This window comes from Drosophila tropicalis, unplaced genomic scaffold (genome assembly GCF_018151085.1).
Source record: "Drosophila tropicalis isolate 14030-0801.00 unplaced genomic scaffold, ASM1815108v1 contig_905, whole genome shotgun sequence".
NCBI lineage: Eukaryota > Metazoa > Arthropoda > Insecta > Diptera > Drosophilidae > Drosophila > Drosophila tropicalis.
This window is the reverse complement of record NW_027173405.1, coordinates 2,166,706-2,193,145: the sequence shown is the minus strand read 5'-3', so window position 1 is coordinate 2,193,145 and position 26,440 is coordinate 2,166,706. Positions and strand designations below refer to the sequence as shown.

The 26,440-nt window shown below is 36.6% G+C and overlaps 1 protein-coding gene across 1 annotated transcript in view; it reads left to right on the top strand.

The window, feature by feature from the left end:
- Nucleotides 1–1,723: 1,723 nt before the first annotated feature.
- Nucleotides 1,724–26,440, top strand: part of LOC137586136 (calcineurin-binding protein cabin-1-like) — a 1,431,569-nt gene continuing 1,406,852 nt past the window's right edge. Inside the window, exon 1 of the mRNA XM_068302145.1 lies at nt 1,724–1,845. The gene's annotated coding sequence lies outside the window, so the exon portion shown is untranslated. The remainder of the gene's footprint in view (nt 1,846–26,440) is intronic.

The following is a 26,440-nucleotide window of genomic DNA, read 5'->3' as shown; positions in this document are numbered from 1 at the left end:
AAATATCCAGTTTGCAAGAACGGCAGAGTTGCGGTCGCTGTCAATCCATACGTCCAGCAGCGTTGAATGACAGAACTCAATGTGATCTACAAGTTCAGAATACCGCCAAAGCCGCAAAAAGCCGCAAACAAGATTATTACTAACTTTTTATACACACTCTCTACTTAGTTTTCACATACATTACATATCCCAGAAACACACAGAAGGTAAGTTTTTACTCCACAGAAGACGAACACGTTTGTTTAATTTTCTATCTTTTTGGACAATACAAAACAGTACAGATATATAAAATTTAATAAATTTGAACACCAAATTGTTGTGTTTTATACATTCTACATAGCTTGGCCTCCAAAATCCATTTTTTCCACTATCTTATTTTTCTTTTGTGTAAATTTGCCAAGCGCTCAAAGTAAATAAAAATTTCCCGCCAATTTTGTCGTAGGCATCAGCTGACTAATCGCCTGACTTTGAAGCTTGATCAGAATGACAGGGTTGCATGTTTGGTAAAAGCTATCATAGATTTTTCCTATTTAGGGACTCTAGTTTGAATATACATAATTAGAATTATTATTTGCTTCCACAAAATTTTCGACTTTATGCCACTTATTTGGCAATTCAGCCCAGTGTACACTGGTGGGGGAAAACAAGGGTAATTTTTACCTTTAGCTGGTTTGAAGCTGGTCTTTTACCACTGTTGTTTTTATACCCTTGCAAAAAGGGTATATTAATTTTGGTCAGAAGTGTGCAACGCATAGAACGAAGCAACTCCGACCATACAAAGTATATATATTCTTGATCAGCAGACGAGTTCAAATAGCCATGTCCGTCCGTCCGTCCGTCTGGATCAACGCAAACTTCTCCTAGACCGTAAGAGCTACAGAGCTGAAATTTTGTGCGTGGGCTTATATATACTGCAGGGGTTGTATATCTCGGATTCAGCCGGATCGGACCACTATATCATATAGCTCCCATACAAACCCCAAAGTCACGAACAGTGACTTTTCTCAATAACTTCGTTATTTTCTGCGCTATTATCGTGAAACTTAATATTGGAGAGTTTTTTAAGCCTATAAACTACTGTGCCAAATTTGATCAAGACCGGGTGACTATATCATATAGCTCCCATTGGAACGATTGGTCGAAAACAGTGACTTTTGTAAATAACTTCGTTACTTTTAACGCGATTGCTTTTAAATTAAACATTTCTTAATTTAATATATATGTTAATGACTGTGCCGAATTTGATAAAGATCGGATGAATTATCATATAGCTCCCGTTTTCGTTATTTCCTATGATTGTAGGCCATTCTTTCGCAAACATAAGCCTTTTTAGATAAAACGTTCTTCCACATTGATGACTAATAGGTAAGGAAAGAGCCACCAAAAAAGTTGCAAGGGTATACAAACTTTGACGCGGTCGAAGTTAGCCCCGGCCCTCTGGTTTCTGTTTGTTTCTTTGTTTCTTTTATGTTTTTTTTTTCCGTTATTTATATTTGTTTAGTGCATCTGATTTGGTTCTTAAATAATCTGCTTAACAAATAAATCAGATAAATTATTAAATCAGATGCATTATTTAGAGGTAGGACTTATTATAATTTTTATTATTAATAATAATTGTTATTCTAACATTGTAAATTCATATTTGATTCTTTACGAATAAGAACACCTTTAAGGTATTTTAAACGCATGCTATAAATCATCTGAATGAATTTCTCTTTTTTTTTACAGTGAATTATTTGGTTTTCCCAAAGGCTGGATACATGAAATGTTTGAGTTTTCTGATTTCCTTAACATTCATTTATTTTTCCTGGAAGTTCAGTATGACAAATGTACTAAAATGCGAAGGTAAATATTATTGACATTTACGACAATGCCTTAGGTGAACTAGTAGGGGCACATAACTTTGTTGTAACCCCTCTTAATACGGCAAACATAAAAGAGATTAAATGCCAACTGAAACGGGGGACAATTTCCGCATGATCGAAACTTTAACTTTTATACCTACCAAAATAGAAGCAGTAATGGTCTTCAGGTTGTAAAAGGCAATTGATTCATCGGTACCAACACTTGAAATATGATCGAAACTTTAACTTTTATAACTACCAAAATAGAAGCAGTGATGGTCTTCAGGTTGTAAAAGGAAATTGATTCATCGGTACCAACACTTGAAATATCGGACGTTTTGGCCGAGTAAGGATTTGTAGTTAAGTCCGTTGTCAATATCAGCAATAGAAATAAAGTCACACAGTCGCACTTCAAAATCTGGCTCCAACTAGATGCAAAGTGGTCAAAGCCAAATGCAGAACAACCTTCAGCTCCTATTGCATAAAAGAATAATTATAGAAGAGCCCGAAAGGAGATCCGAACCACATTAGTGTAGAAACTGCAAGGAATACAACCACACGTCTAACAATTGCAATTTTCCGTCAGTGTGTCTTGGCTGTGGCGAACATGAGAAAGATGGCATTTACACCAAGGACATAAATATCGTGCAGTAACAGCGGAGGGATAGAGCGCGAATACGTCCAACTACAGAGAATGTCCTGTCTTAAGGACCTTAAATCACACTTCAACGGGCGCAAATGACCAGCTGGACCAATGGTTCATTACACAGGCCGACATGATTTTTGCTGACGTTAACTTGAGATGTGTTCTTAACTAATTCGGGCAGGCTGATTGTGACTGCATACTTGGTTATTGTCCATCACGTCCAGATTTTGTGAAATCTGGAGATCTAGGGTTGGAAAATAGGCACCCAGAAGTATACTACAGAAAGTTTAAAAAACATTTTTCTTCTTTTTTAACTGATTTTAGAATATTCTATGTAAGAAAATTAGTTCTTAATTGTACATTTAACTAATAAACAATTTTTTAGACGCAGCAGATTCCCATAATTCTTTAAAATTAAAAAGCAGACAATTCTTGAAATCCCTATGGCATACTTTTTGGTTCAAATTTTACTCATTACAGAACCACATCCAAAGTGTAAGATATTATGCCTTATAACAATGAATAACTGTTTGATATTTTGTAAATTTCACTTAAATCGAGCCCTATATTTTTATAGGATAAAATAATAACGTTTATAGTATAATATTATGCTTATATCATGGAATAATATACTGCGAATGAGGTAATTTTGAATAATTTTAACGCATTTTTTTCGAAATCCTGACGTGATGGAGAAAAACTAAGTACAGGGCCGTGATCAGCACCCCCCCAATTACTATGGAGACCTATTGAACTTAAAACACTTTTTAATGACCTCAAAAATGTCGCCCTGTGTTATTAGATCATCTAACATGTCTTCTAGAACCTGCCCTTGGGTACTCTTCGTTAGCGTTCTTAAAACTGGACAGACGGAGGCCGCGAAAGAGACTCCGTCCCTTTACTATCCACCGAATTCGTCCCATAGCGCCAATTGGCGCCAATAAACTCCAAGTGGCTTAGAGGCCCTAGTGATCTCACTTAACCAAAACATGACCACTTTTATGACGTTCATGCAAAACTGCATGCAGGAACTGATGCGAAATCAAAACCTGCTTATGCAGAAGCTTATCGATAATAAATAATGGCTTCCCTACGTCTATGTCTTTGGAATGCTAACGGCATCTACTAAAGCTAACGGCAGAACTAAAACGAGCTGCTACTAGTTTTTGACTCAAGTGAAATCAACGTCATGCTAATATCGAAAACACATTTAACAACAAAATTTAATTTTTAAATGGCAAAATATACCTAAGCAACAACCCATCCAGACGGACAAGCTCATGGCAGGACTGGTATCCTAATCAAAAACCGTATAAATCACTCGTTTCTCAACAGATTTGAAACACAACACCTACACCATCATACATTATATTTCATAGCATGGGGCCCAGAACGGATCCTGATATGGAATGCAGCAAGCTTCCAGCATCGGATACATACTGCAGCTGCCTCCTGCCGAAGTAGCTTCAGATGATGACATGAATGTGCAGGGACTCCAAAATTTTGCAGTGCGTCAAGAACAGTTCTAAAGCCTTATTGATTAGGTGATAAACCGCCGCCTAACCTGATGGCTAACTCTAGCCTTGCACATATGATTTATTCCAGGACCTTGCATATCCTGATGGCTCATAAAAGCTTTTGCCTGGTTTTATAAGGCTTAACTTTTGCAACTTTCATATGTCCGGAGAGCAGCCCTCCCGAAGGCATTAGAAATTGACCTGTGCAAATATCGCTGGATTCAAGGTCATTGCCAGTTTAACGGCCCGATTTGATATGCCGTCTGGCCTTTATCTTCTCATGTGAGACTTCATCAACGGCAAAATATGTCTGCATCGGTCTTTTGCACGTAAGGGCATTACTTATAGATGGAAACAGTGATTCTACTATTTCCTGCAGCTGCTCCGGATTTGTTGGTGCAGTTTTTCTATTTGCATACAGTCGTTTCACTACAATCTTATAAGCCTTACCCCAGGGGTCCTTATCTGCTGAGTCGCACAGCTCAAGAAAGCATTCCCATTTGCTGGAATGTATGGCCCGTTTTAATACATTGCAAGTTCTGGCGAAAACTGCGTGAAGAGAGGGCTAGTTGCCATCATTCCTTTTTTCTCGCCCGTTGCTAACACCGTCTTGCCCTAAAGCAAGCCCGCCGTGTTTCTGCAATGATGTCATTCCACCAGAATACCGATCTATGGTGGCCTCGGTAAGCTTTACTTTCGAGCCAGTTGGTTTGCCATACGCTGAGCTGACTCCGTTGCCAACTCTATTCCAGTGATACCGGTAGCAAATTGGGGAACATTCACTGTATCCGCCTTGTAGGTTTTACATGCCACCGGATGGGCATCTCGCTGACAGATTGATCTCGAAAAATATCGTCTCATGGTCGCTAGCCGTGTAGAACTCGCCGTTTTTCCAAGTAGAGCCCCAAAAAATGCTGCTGCTGACATATGTGAGGTCAATAACCCATCCTACACCCGCTCGGCTGAATGTATTTTAATTGCCTCTGTTTAGCAGGGCAATATCAAGTAGGTCAAAAGCCTCCCATAAGGCACAACCTCTAGCATTGTTTGAAAAGCTGCACAACTCTAAGGACCACGCGTTGAAATCACCTGCTATAATACAAAGGCTGTGGCTTCTCGACTCAGTTGCCAGTTCATCCAGCGCTGCGCAGAATTCTAGGTGATTCAAGCTAGGTTGCATGTAGGAGCTGTACACCCAAAACCGGTCTATCTTAGCCCTTACAAAATGTGCAGAAGCCCGGGTTTGAGAAATTTGCAGCGGTCGCCGCTTTTCGTTGCGTGCTGCAGGACGAGTTGTTGCTGCTATGGAGTCTGTTTGGCTCGCTTACGATGACTACATCAATATTTTCCTCCCTCGTCGTTTGCAGTGGTTTAAGTTAATTTGCATGAACTTAATCATTTTAGTGCTTTTGTCGCTGTTATGCGGGATTTTGCGAAAATCACCCGCAAGCACTCTGAGGCAGAGCAGTTCTTGCACCTCCTTCATTCGCACAATGGCACAATTTAAAAGTATGCCCGGAGGCGCCGCCTGCTGAATTATAGGTAGGGGCTCCACTTTGCTCTCCTTGCTAACCAACACTGGCACGATAAGCTGTGCTGTTACAATTCTGGATGAGAAGAAGTTGCTGCAACAACAAGACGCACAAAAAAATTTCACCCACACTAGAAAATATTTGGCGAAGAGAGGCGGCCCTGCTACTGGGCCTACTATTTAGGGCTGCACCGGGGTTCCAACGACGTGGTATGTACGCAGGCTCCCTAGGAATCAAGCTGACTCCTTTTTCGACTTTTATATGTGCTCCGGTCACCAGTTGATGAAAGTTAAGACGGAGCAAAAGATATACCTATATATACAGACAGTACCGCGGCTTGTCTCCTCGTACCGCGAGGCAGTGTACTCGGCCCATTGCTCTACCTGCTGTCCATTGCAGACTTACCAACGAGTTTGGAAACTACAACGTTTACTCTTGCCAATGACATAGTAATCCTCCGTATATCTATGAACCTTATGAACATCTTAAGGTGGTAGAAGAATGGCTAGCAATCTGGCGTATCCACGTCAATACAAACCTGTATTATTTACGCTTAGCGGAAGAAACTGTCCAGCTCTAACGCTTAACAGCCTACCAGTTTCTCAAGCCAACGATGTCACTTATCTTGGCATCTACCTAGACAGAAGGCTAATTTGGCTCAATCACATGGTGAAATCTGAAATATGTATATGCTGCCGAAGTTTATATACCCTTGCAGTCCTTGGCCATAATATTTTTACTTGTTCCAAACCCTTCCAAATATAATTTCCATCTTCTTCTTCTTTCCCATGTGTTCTGTTTATCCGATCTGATTGAAATTTAGGGATCTGATATTTTAAATCCAAAACTATCACATTAGTAAATTTCATAGAGATACTCCAATTACTTCGTCTATGTTTCTTCTAGAACTATATGTTATAGTTGTCCGATCCTGACAATTTTTATACTTTATCTGCTCCGGGCTATAAGTAGCTCAAATATCAAGTTTTATCCCAATAGCTCTTCATGTCTAGAGTATGGCCTGTAAAGACATACGCAAGATAGACAATACCCCGAAGAGGGTATAGGTATAATATTAGGAATGAAAAAAAAATGATAAATATATATATTTCGAGGGGTCCTTTTCAGTAGCACTATGTAGTTCACTCATATCTATATTTTAATACTTTTCACTTTTACTTATTTCGTATCACTTTTACTTTTAAATTCTTTTGTATAGCTATACGGTAAGTTCATAGGGTTTATTATCTGAGCTCTCTAGCCCGAGGGCTTTCTTTATATAGGACCTGACCTGAAGACAGATCTCAACACTTGTTTCCCAATATGTTGCTAGGCCGCTGCAAAGCTAAAGCCAGGGCAACAATTGACACACCTATCAACTAACTAGTAGGCTTTGACTTATTAGTCACTTAATCAACGCGGCCATACTGACCTTTACGAGTCCTCGTGTAACCCAGACCGTTTATGGACTTATATTATGAAATGCTATTCGAATAGCCATTTATTACATCAATCTTCTTATTCAGACTAAAATTTAACATCATTTCTTTTCTTAATTTAAATAAACAAATTCATTATCATTTCTGTACTAATAATAGGTACTTTTATAATTCATTTACAGTATTAGGCAATAATCTTTACATTATTTATCTATTCGTTTTTGTTTCGTTTTTTATACCTTTGCTGAGGGTATTATAAAATTGGTCAGATGTTTGTAACGCACAGACGGAGACGTTTCTGACCCCATAAAGTATATATATTCTTGATCAGCATGAGAAGCTGAGTCGATATAGCCATGTCCGTCTGTCCGTCCGTCCGTCGGTGCGTATGCGTTTTACTCAGTCATCTTAGGAGCTATCGCGATGAAATTTCGTAGGGGTTTTTTCCTACCCGGGTGAGATAAAGTATGCAAATTATCAGGATCGGACCACTATATCATATAGCTCTAGAAGAAACATTTTCATAAAAATTGGAGTATCCCCATGAAATTATATACACTACGATATAGCACTATATAAACTACGATGATAGTATTGGATATAAAAACTCTGATTCCTAAATTTCAATCTGATCGGATAAGTAGAACAGAAGCTACAGTCAATATAAATCAATTCAATCGCTGACGGCAGCGCTGCTTGCTGCCTACTACGTCATACTTCATCAACAGCACATGCATACACACACAGACGTAACGCTACATAAACTGCATGTGTATGCGTGCGTTGCTTTGCTTAGGAAATGATGGACGAAGAAGAAAAAATTGTAATGTTTTGTTTGTGTATTGATGAATGAAGTTGCAGGGAAAGAAATTTCAAAATATAAAAATTTTGGCGTCGGTAATTTGACAAAACTCGATTATCTTCCGTATTTTTCTACCTTATGCAATCAAATGTGGCACACTTAAATTTGAAACTAATATCCAGCAAAATACCAAATTATATAAAAATCGGACAACAAATACATATACGAGTTATGCATTTAAACGTTTTTCCATAAGGCCGGAGTTAGCCGTTGTCTGGGGTGCTCGTATGCTTGAGTGAGCGAGATACTAATATATGCTTGTAAAAAGCTTGTGAAAATGCATTTGTTTAATTAAATTGAAACATTTGCTTTAAGCTGTGTATCCACACTCAAATTTGTATGACAAACAAAGCAGTTTCGTGTAACATGTCGAAGATAAAACCGGTTCTATTTTCGTTAAATGCGCACTTGAAACACAAAAATTACTGCAAACAACACTATCCCTGTTCAAAATTGGCTTCAAACACAACACACATACACAGCTTTACTGATGTAGGGTACACCTAAGTCGGCGAGAATACTTACTTACTTCATTATTTTTTAATCTATCCTTATGTACCTACTGTTTGTATCCTACTTTTATCGTTTCTAATTTTTATATTGTTATTTTTACCTATTTCTATAACCTCGAATGGACCTAAATACACTGAATCAAGTTTATGACCAGTTTCGTTTTTTATGAAATCCTTGTCTCCTATTTCTATTTTGAAATCTGATACTTTTTTATCATTTACTTCTTTTTGCTTAACTTCCTTAGATTAGTCTTCTATATTATATATTGGATCTATAGCATTAACGCTATTAAATTCTATTGGTAGGTTACTTTGTCTACCAAATACTAGTTCATATGGACAATAATTTTGTGTTACTGATGGTGTTGTGTTAAAACAATACACGAAATACTGTAACCATATGTCCTAATCAGTTTTATCTGCTGAAATATATGAACGAATGTACTCGTTGAAGGTCCTATGACTTCTTTCAACGGTACCTAATGTCTGGTGGTCTTGTGCTGTAGATGTTTTATTATTATAAGTCAGTTATAGTGGAATTTTTATACTCTGTTCCCATGTCTGTAATGAACGTCTTTATTGGACCGTACTTTAGAATGAAAGATTCGAATAAGGCATTTGCTACAGTTGTTGCACTTTTGTTTGCAACATGAATTGATACTAAATACATTGTCAGGTCACATATTAAAGTGATTGCGTATTCATTCCCATTTTTCGAACGTGGTAATAAAGCAATTGTGTCTACTATCACTCTGTCAAAAGCATATTGTAGAGTTTCGGTTATTGTCATTGTTGGAGGAGACGTCATCGTTAACTTAGATTTGTATATATTAAAATTTCTTATATTATTTGTTTAAGTTTATTGGAATTTCTACCACTGTTTCTACATTAACATGTTCTATGTTTTGTTACTTGGCTCATGAAGTGCTTCTAACTCATGAAAACGAAATATAAAAATTACTTCTTTCTGGAATTCGAAGAGGAGAAGACTTATTTTTCCTTACTCCACTCCACATGCTATTGGGCATTGGAGTTTTGTACCATCTGCAACTGGGCAGATCAAACATTGGCGACCGTGACAGAACCTTGCATTTCGCAAGTCCCAACATAAAAACTTAAAAACTATATGAAGTCGTTTATTCGTTCATTATATTGCATTCGTCGCTAGATCATCTTGGACAGTCATCGTTGGACTTTTCATCTTACATCATCATCTTGGACATCCGTCATTGGACTTTTGCATCATTACATAATCATCTTGGATAGTCGTCATCGGACTTCTTCATCATTGGCCTTTGCAAGACATATCATCGTGGGACATTTACATTGGAGCCCTATCATAACCTAAGTCAACTTTGTGTAAATTTACATTATTAATTTCCACTCAAATTTTGACTCAATTGGCACTCATTAGCGAAATTAAAGCTTTCATATTGTTTACACTCACATGTAAAACACTCGTAAGCTTTAACACGTGCTAAGTATTAAGCACAGCGGAGTAAGTACTCAAACTGTCATATAGAGAAACGATCAGCATATTAAAGCTCACTTATTAGCCTTTGGGTGAAACTTAATGCATTTGAGTGTTTTTTTTTTCAACTAGAACTCGTTTAGCTCACGTTTAATTCATTTCTAACTTGCTACATTTCTTTCGTTAAGGGCCCAAAATGTCTCCACCAAATGAAACGCAGCTTCTACCTGTTAGACAACAACGGAATCAACTGCAATCTAATATTCAAAGTTTAAGAGCTAGAATCGATCTTGAAAATGACCCTATTATATCTGATTGTCAGTCTCAAACTGTTGAGTCGTATTTTAAACAGGCATTACAAGTTCCAACCAATTTTGAAAAGCTAGATCCAGCAGACGGGAATCAAGCAGGGATAGAAAATCTTTTTATCGAAACAAAGGCAATCATATTACGGCACATTGGCGCAAGTAAAAAGGAAAACCCCCCCGAAAATTGGTTCATTTTTTATAAAATTGATGCAGCCATTAAACCAACTTAATTGCTAGAATGCTCGATTAACACATAGTATCATTTAAACACTTTCATTTTTGTTTTTATGATAAAATTATCTTTTATATTCAAAATTTCGAAAGTTCGCGGTTTTCGACAAATCAGAAAATACATAGAAGCACACAAAACGTGATTATTGCGAATGCATGTGTTTCAGCTTCTGTTGCACGCACATCTGGCGCCACTGGAAAGGGAAATCTGATTTAAGCTATGGAACATTCGAAAATAAGTTTCCATAGAGAATATAAAAATCTGTCTCATCATAGGTCTGAGTTTGGGCAGAATCTAACCTATAACTCTGTCGTACTCTGTTGACTCTGGACTCTGTTGACAACTATCCGACTTTTTCTCTTCACCACACGTCGCGTGTGATGCCACCTCGATCGCTGATTAGTGTGAGCCTCTTTATAGATGTATATTCGTAAACGAGAACTCAAAACTTTTTGAGCCGTAGATTTTCCATTGTTGAAAGCATTGAATAGTTATTTTTAATATCTAAGTTATAGTGTGTTAACTTAAAATGGGCAAGTGGTTAATAAAGCGGCCGAGACTTTCCGATTCCATTAATGAAACAAGTGTGGAAAATGAGAGCCAAAAAACTTCCACAAGTTGCATGACAGATGTAGACAAAAATGAATGTATTACATCAACACGTGACTCCCACAATGAGAGTAAGATTCTTTTCTCATATGTAAAAATATTACAGTACATATATTATTGTCGACACCGACAAAATTACCATAACAGCTCGGCAGAAGAATATTATCGCCAATATTCATACCATTCCTCGATCACTTCATATCTTCCTCATCTGACAGATTCGTCAAACACAAAAAGAAATTGTCAATTATTGAAAATATCCTCCTTGAAAAATTGGTTAAAACAGGAGTTAAAAATGGAAGTTTCTGAAACTGTCAAAGTAATAATGGATCAATGGCCAACAGCTACTGAGGCAGCTGTTTCCATGGTAATTAATGAAGTCCTATTGTGGAGACAACGTTGGATTGGGGCAGAAACTCATCCGAAGACATTCATCGACGCATTAAATCTTTGCAACGAAGGACTTTTTCCCAAGGTTTCAAAATTTTTGAAGATAGGAGCAACGTTAGCTGTGACCATTGCTAGCAGCGAACGGAGCTTTTCAACTTTGAGGCGTTTAAAAAATTGGATAAGAAATTCACCTGGAGAAGATAGGCTGAACGGACTTGCTCTAATGAGTATTAACAGAGATATTGATATCACGGTGGAAGAAGTTATCGACAGATTCGCTCAAAAACAGAGGAAAATCGATTTGTGATTTCGTACATTTATGTTTTTCAACAGTTTTTTTATGCTCCAGAATTATCAATAAATTGATTAATACTTATTCAATACAATATGATTTCAACTGTTTTTTCCACAAACAGTTATTTACATGTAAATATTGCTTAGTTTCTTATTAAAAATGTTTTATCCATAATTTAATTAGGAAAAAACTACAATGGAAAATCGTACGTCAAATTTTATTTTGAGATGGTCATATATATGTAGGATGTGGATTTGCGATGTGCATCAATCCCACTGTACACGAAGACGAGAGACGAGACGACGATCAAAGAGAGAACGTGAGCGTGTAAGAAGAGACGATCAAGAGGGATGACGAACGAATGAGAGATGACGACGAGAGAGTTGGTTTTTGCGCGTCGAACAAGACGGACGTGTTTTTAGGTCTTGCGTCATAGTCGGATGTAAGGTCAAGTCGAGTACCATAGACGGGTACTATAAGTCGAGTACCATAGACGGGTGCTATAAGTCGTGTTTCAAAGTCATACACTAAAAAGTCGATCGCCAAAGTCGGGCGTAGAAAGTCGAAGCGTCATAGACGGACGCCAAAGTCGAGCCGAGCCAAACGTCGATTATCAATTAGCATAGTGTAATCTCTATGAAGTCGTATTATCATGCAAACCTCCTAGACTATAATTATATCGTAAATAAAACTCCACATATTTTGGGTGCTCATCCGGGATAGATTCAAGTTAAAGTGGTTACAAAAGAGTTTCCCCAGAGTGCGGGATACAAGAGACTACCCCACATACATTTTTTGTGCGTTTGTGCGGGAGAAGAGTGAAAAAAAAAGTGATTTTATTTCTCGAACAATCGTGTCGTATTAAGTCGGTCCTGCTCTGCTAGTGGTGAAATTAAAAAATTAACTATGTCGTGTTTAAATGATTTAATAAGTGATACTCTGAAAACGGGTAAAGCAGACAATATCAGAGCATTACATAAATTTATCTATGAGAGCGAGGGAGATAGAAATAACCGCAAAAGAATTCGAGAATTTTCTGTTTTCGATTTCGATGAAACAAACGCAAAGTACGAAGCAAAGGCGGAATATGTACGACGAAATTTGACGAACGGTGATCTTGTTTCGATTTGCAATGTATTGGAAATCAAGTACAGTGTCGACGACCTAGCATTGCATATTTTCATGAATTTGAAGCTGAACAATTTGTTGGCATGACAAGAAGAAGACGAATCAGACGACGAAGTAGATGATGAAATAAACGACGAGACAAATCATGAATCATTAGCTACAGAGAGGAACGTAGCAACAGAGAAAAATTGGAGGAACAGGCCGCACGAGAGAGCAAGCGAGAACGACAACGATGAGTACAGAAGAATAAACGAAGAGAGAGATAGAATAATGACGCCGCGTTTTGCCATTAGTTTTCGCGACGTGGAAGAGAACAGAAGAAGTTTGGATTAACGAATTCAATGAGCAAGCAACGTTGATGTGTTGGAACGATTTCCAAAAGTTTCTGTTCGCGAAGAAGGCGTTAAAAGGCATCGCGAAACTGTTTGTCTTGAGTGAGAGAGGAATAAATTCGTGGAACTCTCTCGAAAAAGCACTTTTAAGCAGGGACCGTAAATAATGATTATTTTTTTTCTTTAAATGAAAAAATCATTTACTTATAGAGGACTTAGAAAAGAATAGATTACACCAAAATATTTCATTCGATACCATCTATGCATTTTTGGAAAGATTTTTAAAAATTCAATTTTTTCAATTTTCTTCAAAAAAGATCATTAATTTTGAGTAATTTAATAAGAATTATCCATAAAAATCTTTTTTGATCAAAAAAATAAAAAAATCAAAAATAATGATTAAAAATGATTTTTATTTTTTTTGCTCAAAATAAAACTCACTTTTGAAAAACGGCTTCCATGTTAAATATTTTCAAAATATTTTTGCACATCCTTAAAAAGGACCTGAAGGACAACCACTCCATAAATTTTTTTTTTTTTTTTTAAGTATTAATACCAATTTTATCATTGTTTTCATTTTTCATACATTTGTCAAAAGCATTAACACGCGTCGATATTGCATTGGGCCTACGCCGCTAAGCTTAGCTAAGCAACTGTACTATTTATTGCCCAGCTTTGTTACTGAATACCTTATTGAAAAAAAAAAATTTTTATGGAGTGGTAGTCCTTGAGGTCCTTTTTAAGGATGTGCAAAAATATTTTGAAAATATTTAACATGGAAGCCGTTTTTCAAAAGTGAGTTTTATTTTGAGCGAAAAAAATAAAAATCATCAGCATTAGCTTTTGACAAATGTATGAAAAATGAAAACAATGATAAAATTGGTATTAATACTAATGCAAAAAAAAAAAAAAATTTATGGAGTGGTAGTCCTTGAGGTCCTTTTTAAGGATGTGCAAAAATATTTTGAAAATATTTAACATGGAAGCCGTTTTTCAAAAGTGAGTTTTATTTTGAGCGAAAAAAATAAAAATCATCAGCATTAGCTTTTGACAAATGTATGAAAAATGAAAACAATGATAAAATTGGTATTAATACTAATGCAAAAAAAAAAAAAATTATGGAGTGGTTGTCCTTGAGGTCCTTTTTAAGGATGTGCAAAAATATTTTGAAAATATTTAACATGGAAGCCGTTTTTCAAAAGTGAGTTTTATTTTGAGCAAAAAAAATAAAAATCATTTTTAATCATTATTTTTGATTTTTATTTTTTTTGATCAAAAAAGATTTTTATGGATAATTCTTATTAAATTACTCAATATTAATGATCTTTTTTGAAGAAAATTGAAAAAAATCGAAATGTAATGATTATCAAATAAGTTTTTTAATATAACTTATAATGATTACGGTCCCTGCTTTTAAGTGAATTCCAATCGTGCGTGAGTAGTAAAGACATACATGAGCAACTGATGAAAATGAAGCGTAAAAACAATAAGTGCGTTTTTGAGTACTTTTACAGAATGAAAGATGTAGCTTCACGTGGACAAATAAAAGACGAATCATTAATAGAATATCTGATTGACGGCATTGATGAAAAAAGTGAGAATAAGTCGATTTTATATGGAGCGAAAAATTTAAATGAGTTTGAAGAGAAATTAAAGCAGTATAAAACAATGAGTGAAAAAGAAAGTAAGAAAGACAATGGTAAATACAAAAACGACGAGAACAGTGCAAAAGTGAAAGACGAAACGATTATGAAAAGAAATAATAAAGATGTTAAAAACGATGTAGTGTGTTACAATTGTGGAAATAAAGGACATTACTCGAAGAATTGTGATGATAAAGAGAAAGGTAGAAAGTGCTACAAATGTAATGGATTTGGTCAAATAGCTAAAGATTGTAAAAAGGAAGAGATGAACAGTCAATTCAAACCAAACATAAGAAGTTTAAAGTCGAAAACAGAAATAACGCGTAAAGTGATCGAAATTGACAATATTGAGTGTAAGGCATTGTTCGACACAGGAAGTAAATTTTGTGTCATTCGCGAAGATTTGTATAAACGTTTGAAAATGCAAGAGTTGAGTAGCTTTGACGGTTTCCTAATTGGATTTGGCGGCGGTAAATCAAATAAGATACTGTCAATCGTTCGTGCTAGATTCTCTTGGAGTTCCGATTAACTCCTCATAGGCGAGGAGTTATGTTTGCAAGCTGACATTATATTTAGTCGAAATGGTCTAAGAGTAGAAAAGTTCGAAAATGAAAGTGATAAAATAAACATTCTAAAAATTGATGTCGCAAATAATATAGATGAACTTGATAAAGACGATTTGATATCTAATTGTCAACTGGTAGCAAATAAGACGACGAATGAAGAAATGGCAGAGTGCGTGAACGTGAAAGTCGAAGAGTGGTTGGCTGAAGGCATAATTGAAGAATCAACGTCCGAGTACACATGTCCGGTGTTACTTGTAAAGAAGCATGACGATGAGCTGGTTGTTGTCCCCAACGCAATAAAGAAGCAGATTATTGGTCAGGCCCATAACAAAGGACATTTCTGGGCAAAACAGACGAAAGAGCTGATTTACAAAGATTCTTTTATTGAAAGCTGTATTCCCTGTATTATCAGTAGCCTTGAAGTTGGCAAGCACGAAGGTCCTCTCGAGTCGATTCACAAAGACCATAAGTATATTGATGATCCGGCGAAGCGGTATCGACAATTAAGCAAAGTTCAGCAGGCTATCAATTCGACGTACACCAGAGGTATTGACACTTCTCCATTTGAGTTACTAACTGGCGTAAAGATGAGGACCAACGATGACCATAAACTGAGAGATCTTATCAACCAAGAAACGAAGGCAATATTTACAGACGAAAGAAGCGAGCTCCGTGCCAAGGCGAAGGCACACATCTCCAAGATCCAAGACGAAAACAAGAAGTACTACAACCTACGTCGTAAGCAAGCTCGATCTTATGATGTTGGCGACCTGGTCGCAATTAAAAGGACGCAATTTGGGAGTGGTCTCAAATTAAAACCGAAATATTTTGGACCCTACCAGATTAAGAAGGTGAAGCACAACAACGCATACGTCATATTTTTTATATCGTAAATAAAACCCCACATATACACTCTATAAAATTAAATTTTTATATTCTATACAGCATTTCAATATACAACACCCTATATATTACACATTATGTAAGTGATATCTCATAAACCCCCCCACCAAAATTTCAGTAGACACTGTCAGTATTTGGAAGGGTATCTGCGAAACCGACAAGAGGAAAGACCCGCCAGAGACAAAATTCATAGTACTTCAAAAGTATTCGTTCCAGCCCAAAGTAGATGCAGTCAATGTCAGTCATCTGAGCATAGACCTGTCCAGTTTTGATTTCGCTACCTTTTATTGAGCGATTTAAGATTGTTAAAACAGCGTCACTTTGTTTGAATTGCCTCAAAAAGGGTCATCCAGCCTCAAAGTGTCCTTCATTGAATAGATGTCGACATTGTGCAGGTTTACATCACACAAACATGCAAAAGGATTCAAACGTTCAGGGAAATTATTAAGCAGATGGACCTTCTATTCATCATCAATCGCAACAAATCATTCATAATACACATGACGAAAGTAAAACATTTGCAACATCAATGTTGACTTGCCACGCTCGGCGGGGATTACTTCCAACAGCAATAGTTTCTATTCAAGACAAACTTGGTGGGTTTCAGCTCGCGAGAGCATTACTTGATTCGTGCTCTGAGCTTACCTTTATAACTGAAGAATTAACCAAAAGGCTTCAGCTTCCGTTTCGTTACGATCATTATGAGATTGCTGGAATCGGTGAAATACGTACACATATGAAACATACCGTATCTACCAAAATTCGTTCAAGAATATCTCCAGATGAATGGAATATGGAGTTTATCGTGACTAAATCTATATCTCTACCTCAAGCTGTGTATCCACACTCAAATTTATGCGACAAACAAAGCAGTTTCGTCAAACACGTCGAAGATAAAACCTGTTCTATTTTCGTCAAACGCGCACTTCAAACACGAAAATTACTGCAAACAACACTATCCACGTTCAAAATTTGCTTCAAACACAGCCCGTTTGTCATACAAATTTGAGTGTGGATACACAGCTTCAGCCTGAAAAGAGACTAGATGTGTCAAATTGGGCCATTCCCAAAGAAATTGAGTTAGCCGACCCATTCTTTTATAAGCCCGGAAAGGTAGATTTATTGCTTAGCGTTAAGGAATTTTTTGATTTACCTGATTTAATTTAGACTGGTAAAATTAGTTTAGGAATTGGTCTTCCTCATCTAGTGGAAACTGCATTAGGATGGATCGTCGGGGGTAAGATTGCTGAACCTCAATCAACTCAACACTACACTTGTAATTTAACGCAACAGCAACATATTATATTATTATATAACATATTATTAGAAAGGTTTTGGAAAATGGATGAAATACATGGAATTCAAAATATAGATATTTCGTTAACCTCAGAAGAACAAGCATGTGAAACTCACTTTCAAGTGCACACACAATTCCTGGATTCAGGGCGCATACAGGTTCGGTTGCCTTTCAAGGAATCGCCTGAACAACTTGGAGACTCGTTGTCCTATGCAAAAAGACCTTTTCTTCAACTCGAAAGACGGCTTGCATCTCAACACCAATTAAAGGAAATGTACATCGATTTTTTAGATGAATATCTTAAGTTGAATCACATGGAGGTAGCTTCGTTGGACAATTTGAAATCGGGAAATCATTACATTATTCCTCACCATAGTGTCCTTAGACCGCAGAGCTCATCAACTAAACTTCGCGTATTTGACGCTTCGTCTAAATCATCATCAAATATATCATTAAATGATATTCGCATGGTTGGTCCTACTATTCAACAAGATCTAATCCTAACTCTCCATTACTCTCGTTTCGTTTGTATCGCCATGCCATTACCACTGACATAACAAAAATGTACAGACAATTTCTCGTCGCACCTGAGGATAGAAGTTTCCAACAAAACTTGTGGAGAAAGTCACAGCAAGAACCTATCTCGATTATTTCAATTGAATACTGTTTCCTAAGGGATGTTGTGCGCTTCATTTCTCGCAATCAGGTCCTTTAAGTTTTTATCAGAGACGTATAAGGAGTTGTTTCCAAGTGGATCTGCTGTATTAGCTGAGGATATGTACGTCGACGATCTACTTTATGTAGCTGACTCAATCGACGAACTCAATGCTAAGGCGAATGAAGTTACCAAATTGCTCTCCAAGGCAGGTTTAGAATTGACAAAATGGAATTTTAGTGGGGCACCAACAGATTATGAATATAATCTCAATATTGACAATAGTGATGTCACCAAGGTTCTTGGCATGTCGTGGCTGCCAACTGAAGATCTTATATTATTTCGATTTGATCTTCCATTAACTGCAATACCAACAAAGCGAAAAATAGTATCGATTATGGCCAGGCTCTATGATCTGCTAGGATTATTAGCTCCAAAATCTTGATCCAAGACTTCTAGATCGAGCGCTTGGACTGGGACGACCCGTTGCCAGAGATCTTACGGGCTAGATGGCAACAACTTGAAGCTGAATTATCTAATCTTGGCATGGTATTTAACTTCATTGATCATTTCCTGATCGAGAGTTGCGCCCACACAATCACAAAGCATACCTCGTTTTGTGCTTCCGTTTTACTCTGCCAAACATGGACTAAAATCAACTGTCGTTCTTCATTGGATTAAAATGCACCCATCAACTCTAAAATGCTTTATTGCCAATCGCGTATCAACCATACAAACTCAATCGCAGGATATTATTTGGAGTCACGTGCCTGGAAAGGATAATCCAGCCGACATTGTTTCACGTGACTGTGCAGCGCGCAATTTGATGCCGACAATTTGGTTTCATGGTCCAAAGTTCTTAACACTTAATGCATTACATTGGCCGAAATCTGAAAGAAAGACAGATTTCGAGCCCAAAGAATTAGAATTGCGAAACACCCTTGTGTTGAAATGTAGTAGTAGTTATAAAGAAAAGAGCATAGTTGAGCAGATCATTAGTAGACTATCATCGTTTCGTGTGATTGTGAGAGTCTTAGCATACGTTTTACGAGTTTTCAACCGAGTTCCTACTAACCGCAACAATACGGTTAATGCTACAAAAAGCATTTCAGTAGAAGAATTTAAATTGGCTTTTAATCATATAATCTCTTTCATTAAGAGAGATGTGTTTACGAAAGAACTAAAGGACTTACAAGCAGGATGAAGTCTGAAGCCGGAGCTTAAAAAATTAAATCCATTTATCTCAAATGAACAGATAGGTTCTCAAAATATTCGACTTATACGTGTTGGAGGCCGTCTTTCAATGGCTGACATACCATTGGACGCTAAAATGCCGTTATTGCTTCCAAAGACTCATCATTTTACTTATAAATATATTGAAGATCTTCACTTGCGAAACCTTCACGCGGGAGCTAAGGTTCTGATTGCGATTCTGCGCCTAACAGTATGGATTGTAAATGCTCGCGAATTCGTCCGAAAGGTTGTTAGAAGTTGCACACATTGCTATCATTACCAACCAGTATTAATGCGACAAATCATGTGTAACCTCCCAGCTGACCGTCTCCTGGCCGAACGCCCGTTTCTGATATGCGGATTGGATCTATGTGGACCATTTCTTACTTCGCACCGCATTCGAAGCTAGGTTCCTTACAAAACATATTTGGCCATATTTGTTTGCTTTTCTTCAAAAGTTATTCATACAGAACTAATCTTAGACCTAACTGCTAATAATTTTATTATCTGTTTGAAGCGATTCATCGGACGACATGGCACACCCAAAAGGATCTATTTTGACAATGCCACCAACTTTGTCGGAGCATGTTCGCAACTTGAAGGCTTCAAACGGCAATTCTGTTCATAACTCAATGCACTCTTCTCATTTGACGTATGAAGAGCTTCAATCGATTGCAATTGAAGTGGAGGCGATATTGAATTCCCGTCCAATATCCATTCACAGCGATGATCCCAATGACGGGGAGGCTTTGACGCCAGCACACTTATTGATCGGATGTTCACTGCAAGCGATCCCTGAACCGGTAGTAAATGACTCAAAACTTTCTTATCTATCTCGTTGGCAAAGCGTGACCTATCTCAAGCAACGCTTCTGGGAACTCTGGAAACGCGACTATGTACATCAATTACATGAACGCTCTAAGTGGTTGCATCCTGAAAACAACATAGCAAGGGATCAATTAGTTCTCATCCATGAAGACAATCTTCCACCGCAATGCTGGATTACTGGTCGTGTGGTCGAAGCCATACTTGGTGCAGATGGAAGGGTCAGAGTAGCCGATGCTCGCACCAAGAAAGGAATTATTCGCTGCCCAATCTGCAAACTTGCTCCATTGCCTTTGAGAGATGACGTTTATGTAAAGTGAAGGAGTCATACTTCATCCTTCAATGGGGGAGTATGTTGGAGGAGACGTCATCGTTAACTTAGATTTGTATATATTAAAATTTCTTATATTATTTGTTTAAGATTATTGGAATTTGTACCACTGTATTTACATTAACATGTTCTATGTTTTGTTACTTGGCTCATGAAGTGCTTCTAACTCATGAAAACGAAATATAAAAATTACTTCTTTCTGGAATTCGAAGAGGAGAAGACTTATTTTTCCTTACTCCACTCCACATGCTATTGAGCATTGGAGTTTTGTACCATCTGCAACTGGGCAGATCAAACAGTAATCTGAGTGATCTTTATTGTTTTGTCGTTTTTGACGTCAGGCATTTTGGACATTTATTAATGCACTTTTTTACATATTTAGTCATGTTTTTCCAATAATATTGTCTCTTTATTTTTGCAATTGTTTTATTTATGTAATATAGACAATTTAGCTTTTTTTCTTTCTCATTATTTATTTGAGTAGCGCTACTCTTAAAAATTGCAAAATTAAATTATGCAAAATTCTTTGCTAAAATCTGGGTAGTGTAATAAAGTTGGTTCAACAAGTTTCTTTATTAGATACTGGAATGCTTTTTCACACTCTGTTGTCCATTCAAATGGGACATTCTTGTTACATGATCTCGTTATGTGCCGTGAATATTCGGCGAAGTTTTTTATAAAACGTCTATAATAATTTCAAAATGCAACGAATCTTCTAGCGCTGCACAGTGGGGCCTTCTGGCATTTAGCATTGCAACAATCATAGCGTTTAAACCAATAAATCGATTTCAAAAATTTAAAAAGCATATGATAAAGAATACCTTAAACTTCAAAATGAATGTTTGTCAAAAGTGCTTGGTGTTCGTGGTGCTGTAATATTCAAGGTCAAAGTTAGAAAATATTTCCAAGCATGTTTTTCCTTTAAAAATGGATCGAAACCCGATTTTTTTCAATCACAAATGGAATTTTTCATTGTTTTAGACGACTATGTAACATTTTTTAATGTTTTAATTTGATTTTTTAACATAATTACAAAAAGAAAAACAAATTTTTTTTAAATTTTTGATTTCTGATTTTCTTCAAAATAATTTTCAATATTTACATCAGTATCTAATAAACTCAACATTTCGGGACTATAGTTGCTATTTTCCAAATCCTTTCGTGATCGCACGTGTCTCAGTGATGCAATAAGTGGGTCCGAAGAGGCTGCTAGCATGTTAAAAAGGTCTTTATTTTGTCTAACGCGAGAAGTTTTTAATGTATTAGTGTATCTGAACCTTTTGTAGTCCTTGTTTTTACATTCCTGTGCTTCTTCGGATAGCTCTCCAAGTGGTAAACACTGATATTCTATTAAATCCTTTCCGTGAGCCAAAATCCTATGTACCGTTGGGGTAAGTTTTTTTTGCGGATACAATTCAGTCAAAAGATGAGCAGTCTTTGAAGTACATTCGGCAAATTTTTCACCATTTACCATTTCCTTGCAATTTATAACATTCAAGATAACAGCCAACCTTTTAATGATCTCTTGACTAACACCTGTTATAAAAGATGTCACTTCATCATTTTCAAAAAATCTCCTTGAAGTATTTCCATCATTCGTGTTTCGGTATTATCCTTTTTGTATTAATTAGGTAAACAACTTAATATTTACATCCAATTAGGTAAACGGAAATAAAAACGACCAACCCACAAATAGGACAAACTTTTCATCAACTTAAATAACAAGTCTTGTCAATAATAAGTCTTGTCATTTTTTCCAAAGCAGATAATTAGCAATTTATCATTGTAGAAAGGCATATACGTAAGGTAGTATTTGCAAAACAGCATTACGCAATGTTATCAAAGAAGCTACAGGCCAATACGCATGCGCTCTTCTTCTTCCTTATACCTGCAGCGCATTTTTTAGGCGAGGTTGCCTTAGTTTTATGGCTTACGCATCGCTGTCGCAGGTCTCCGCATATTGGGACTATATACATCTGATAGGTAAATATTTCACCTACCTAGTGTATGCAGTCCGGTATTGATACTCGTTGAGTCTTGCTAGTTTTATTCCATCAAAGTTCAAAAAATGCCAATATTTAGTACATTTTTTAAACGCTTCTAGTTCAATAACTATTTAAGTAATTATTAAAATTTATGAAACATGCTATTAATAAAGAACATACTTTTCAGATAAAACCAAGATCGATTGTTGAAATCGCCCAATATTCAGTTTTAAAGTTGCGATTTTTTTTTTAAATTATCATTTTTTCCTTTTCACTAAAAATGTCTCAACTTTGGGCGCCTCTAGCACCCATGAATCTCAACCGATTTCAAAAATTTTTCGGATTCATAATCTCTGAAGTATTTCCTATCGATTGCATATATCATTTTTGTCAAACGCGATCATGAAAAAACGTATTTTTGCAACGGTATCCGAGCAGAGGCCCAACTGTGCGCTGTCTGCATCCGTAGGGACTGAATAATTAATGATGACGTCTGGTAAGATTCCTTTATCTGTGCACCTGTGACCTAAAAATGTCACGATGTGCATAAAAAATGAATTTTTTTCTGGATGTAATTTGAGATTGTGTTTTCTACAAAGTTTGAAAACATCTGTTAATGTTTTAATCATATGTTGTTCAGAACAACCTATAACGATTAAATCATCCATATAAAGGAAAACTTGCGAAGGCTCAAGGCCTGAGAATGCTATTGTCATCATTCCCTGAAATGAATTAGGCGCAATTTTTAAAACAAATGGTAACCATTGCTTGTTGAAAAGACTTAATATTTCTTGAGTTTTCCTCAAGTTCAATTTGGTGAAAACCTGACATTGAAAAACTTGGCATGAAAAATATTTTGCTCGACCCAATTGATCAAGAATATCGTCAATTCTGGGGAGTGGAAATTTATCTGACAGCAATTTTTTATTTATTTGGCGATAGTCAATTACTAATCTCCATTTTTTCTCTTTAGAGCCCGGAAGTGATTTCTTTGGGACTAGTAAGAGTGGGTGAAACAGACGGTTCAACAATATTTTGTTCAATTAACTTTCCAACTTGATGCTTGATTTCTTCGATGGTTATGCGGACATGGATAATTTTGTACATATACTGGTTCATCATCCTGAAGTCTCAATTGTTTGTCCATTAATGTATGACCTTTGGGTAAGATCGTTTAGATCACCTTCTTTTATGTCTGTACCATTATCTGAATCAGAGTCTTCATCATTCTCTAAATCTTTGTCTTTTCCTTTTTCCGCTTCCTGTTCTTCCCTTGAATTTGTTACTAGGGGTGTATTCAGGATTGTCGGTATACATATATCCATATTGATATTGATACTTTGCTTTAATTGTTATCAAAGTTTTATTTTCATATTTTCCTACTGTAACAACTCATAATTTATAGTTTAATTATACTTTATTTAAATATTAATTTATTCTTTATTTCTTTGTACATCTACATTTGTTCGCTGTCACGCTCCAAGTCCCCGAGCGTTGCCACCTTACGTCCGATATCTCTTCGATATTCGTTATCGGTCTGGCAGGGTTGCCACACCTACCATACACCGATAGGTTAATATGGAATATTAAAATCGCCAAAATGTATGTAACAGGCAGAAGGAAGCTTCTCCGACCCTATAAGGTATACATATTCTTGATCAGGATCAACAGCCGAGTCGATCTAGCCATGTCCGTCTGTCCGTCCGTCCGTCCGTCTGTATGAACACGCAGATCTCGGAGGTTATAAGAGCTAGAGCCACCAAATTTGGTATGTATACTCGTGTAGTATGTAAATGTATAGAGTTAATTGAAATTTTGGCCACGCCCTCTTACGCCTCCAGAATTTACATAAAACTGTTTTTCTTAAAAAGTATAACAGCTAGAGACATCTCAAGCAACGCTTCTGGGAACTCTGGAAACGCGACTATGTACATCAATTACAAGAACGCTCTAAGTGGTTGCATCCCGAAAACAACATAGCAAGGGATTAATTAGTTCTCATCCATGAAGACAATCTTCCACCGCAATGCTGGATTACTGGTCGTGTGGTCGAAGCCATACTTGGTGCAGATGGAAGGGTCAGAGTAGCCGATGTTCGCACCAAGAAAGGAATTATTCGCCGCCCAATCTGCAAACTTGCTCCATTGCCTTTGAGAGATGACGTTTATGTAAATTGTCCGTCCGTCCGTCTGTATGAACACGCAGATCTCGGAGGCTATAAGAGCTAGAGCCACCAAATTTGGTATGTATACTCGTGTAGTAGGTAAATGTATAGAGTTAATTGAAATTTTGGCCACGCCCCCTTAGAGACATCAAATTTGATTTACATACTCGTTTAGTTAGCGCGCAGAAACTAATTGTTCAAACTTTTTGCCACGTCCCCTTCCGCCCCCGGAATCTACACAAAACTGATTTCATTAAAAACTATGACAAGTACCGACATTAAATTTGGTATGTAAACTAGCTTAATAGACGCGCAGATATTGTCTATTTAAAAATTTTGCCACGCCCACTTCCGTCCCCGAAAATGAAATAAAACTGATTTTTTCGTAAACTAACAAAGCTAAAGTCGCCAAATTTAAAATGTAGAGTTTTTTAGTATGCGCGCAGGATTTGCCTCAATAATTTGGAAAAAATCGATTGCCAGCTGAAATTCTTTGACTATCGCGACCAAATTCTGCAGACCAATTAATCTTATATATATTCTACCAAACTACCGAATCGGCCTAGAAACATGCCCGCAATTAGTAAGTGGGACAAAGACTTATCACATTATTTTGTCCAAAATATGCAGTTTTTCGTTTTCTCTTTTCCTTCTATATTTTAGTTGTATCAACGATGACCAAAAAATTGTGAAAAAGTATCACAGGGTTTTCTAGTTACATTAATAAGAAGCCAATATTGAGTTTTCCGAACGAAATAAGTAAATGGGACAGATTGCTTTGCTGCCATTTCTGGTTTAATTAGCACATGGAATTGGTACTTTTAATAACAAGCTTGTTTAAATCGTTTAAAACTAACAAAAAAGAATTGGTTTTTAGGTTTTATTATATTTGTTGCTATTCGTAACTATTTTTTGCAATTTTTTTTTATTAGCAAAATTGCAAAACATTTTATGAAAGAAACTCCCGTTTTGATAGCAACATATTCAGTGACAACTGAATATAAAATCTAGCGATCAAATAAAACATCAGCCCATCTCAAATAGGTACTAATTTTTCTCTATCGATATCTACGAGACGTATGCATAAATCCTGCAGTGATCATATAATCCTTTATAAGGAAAAAAACTCACGAAACCGTGAGTGAATACAAAGTTTGTACTCTCAGTTTGAAATGTGTGGAAAAATATTGTTTTTAGTAACCAAAAATAATTAATTTAGATAACCTCGAGGGGTAGCGCTACTAAATTCACGATTTTCGCTCCCTAAAACAAGTCCATGTGTCCAGAAATTTGTATATGGATGCAAATCCCGTTTATTGAAAGGACTCTAAACTGTTTTAGAACGCATAAAATAAATGCACAAGACTATGTTGACTTTTCCAAGATCATTTTTGTGCAATTTGGACAGGATACATACATTTTCTATCGTGATAATGCACCCAATCATACAACAAAACTCACAGGATCTTATTTGAAAGTCTCTCTAATGCTTATTTTAGACTGGTAAACAAGCAGACTAGACTAGACTGGTCAACAAGCAGACTAGACGGAAAGCAATTTGCAAATTTACAGGGCTTATAAGAAGCATTTTTTAAAGGATCGGACAAATTGGACATCCAAATGCTGCGAAACACGCTAATTAAATGGCAGCTCATATATTGGAATTGGTAAAAAAGTTAGTAAGGTAGTGTCCCATTTACTCATTGCGCTCACTTTATATG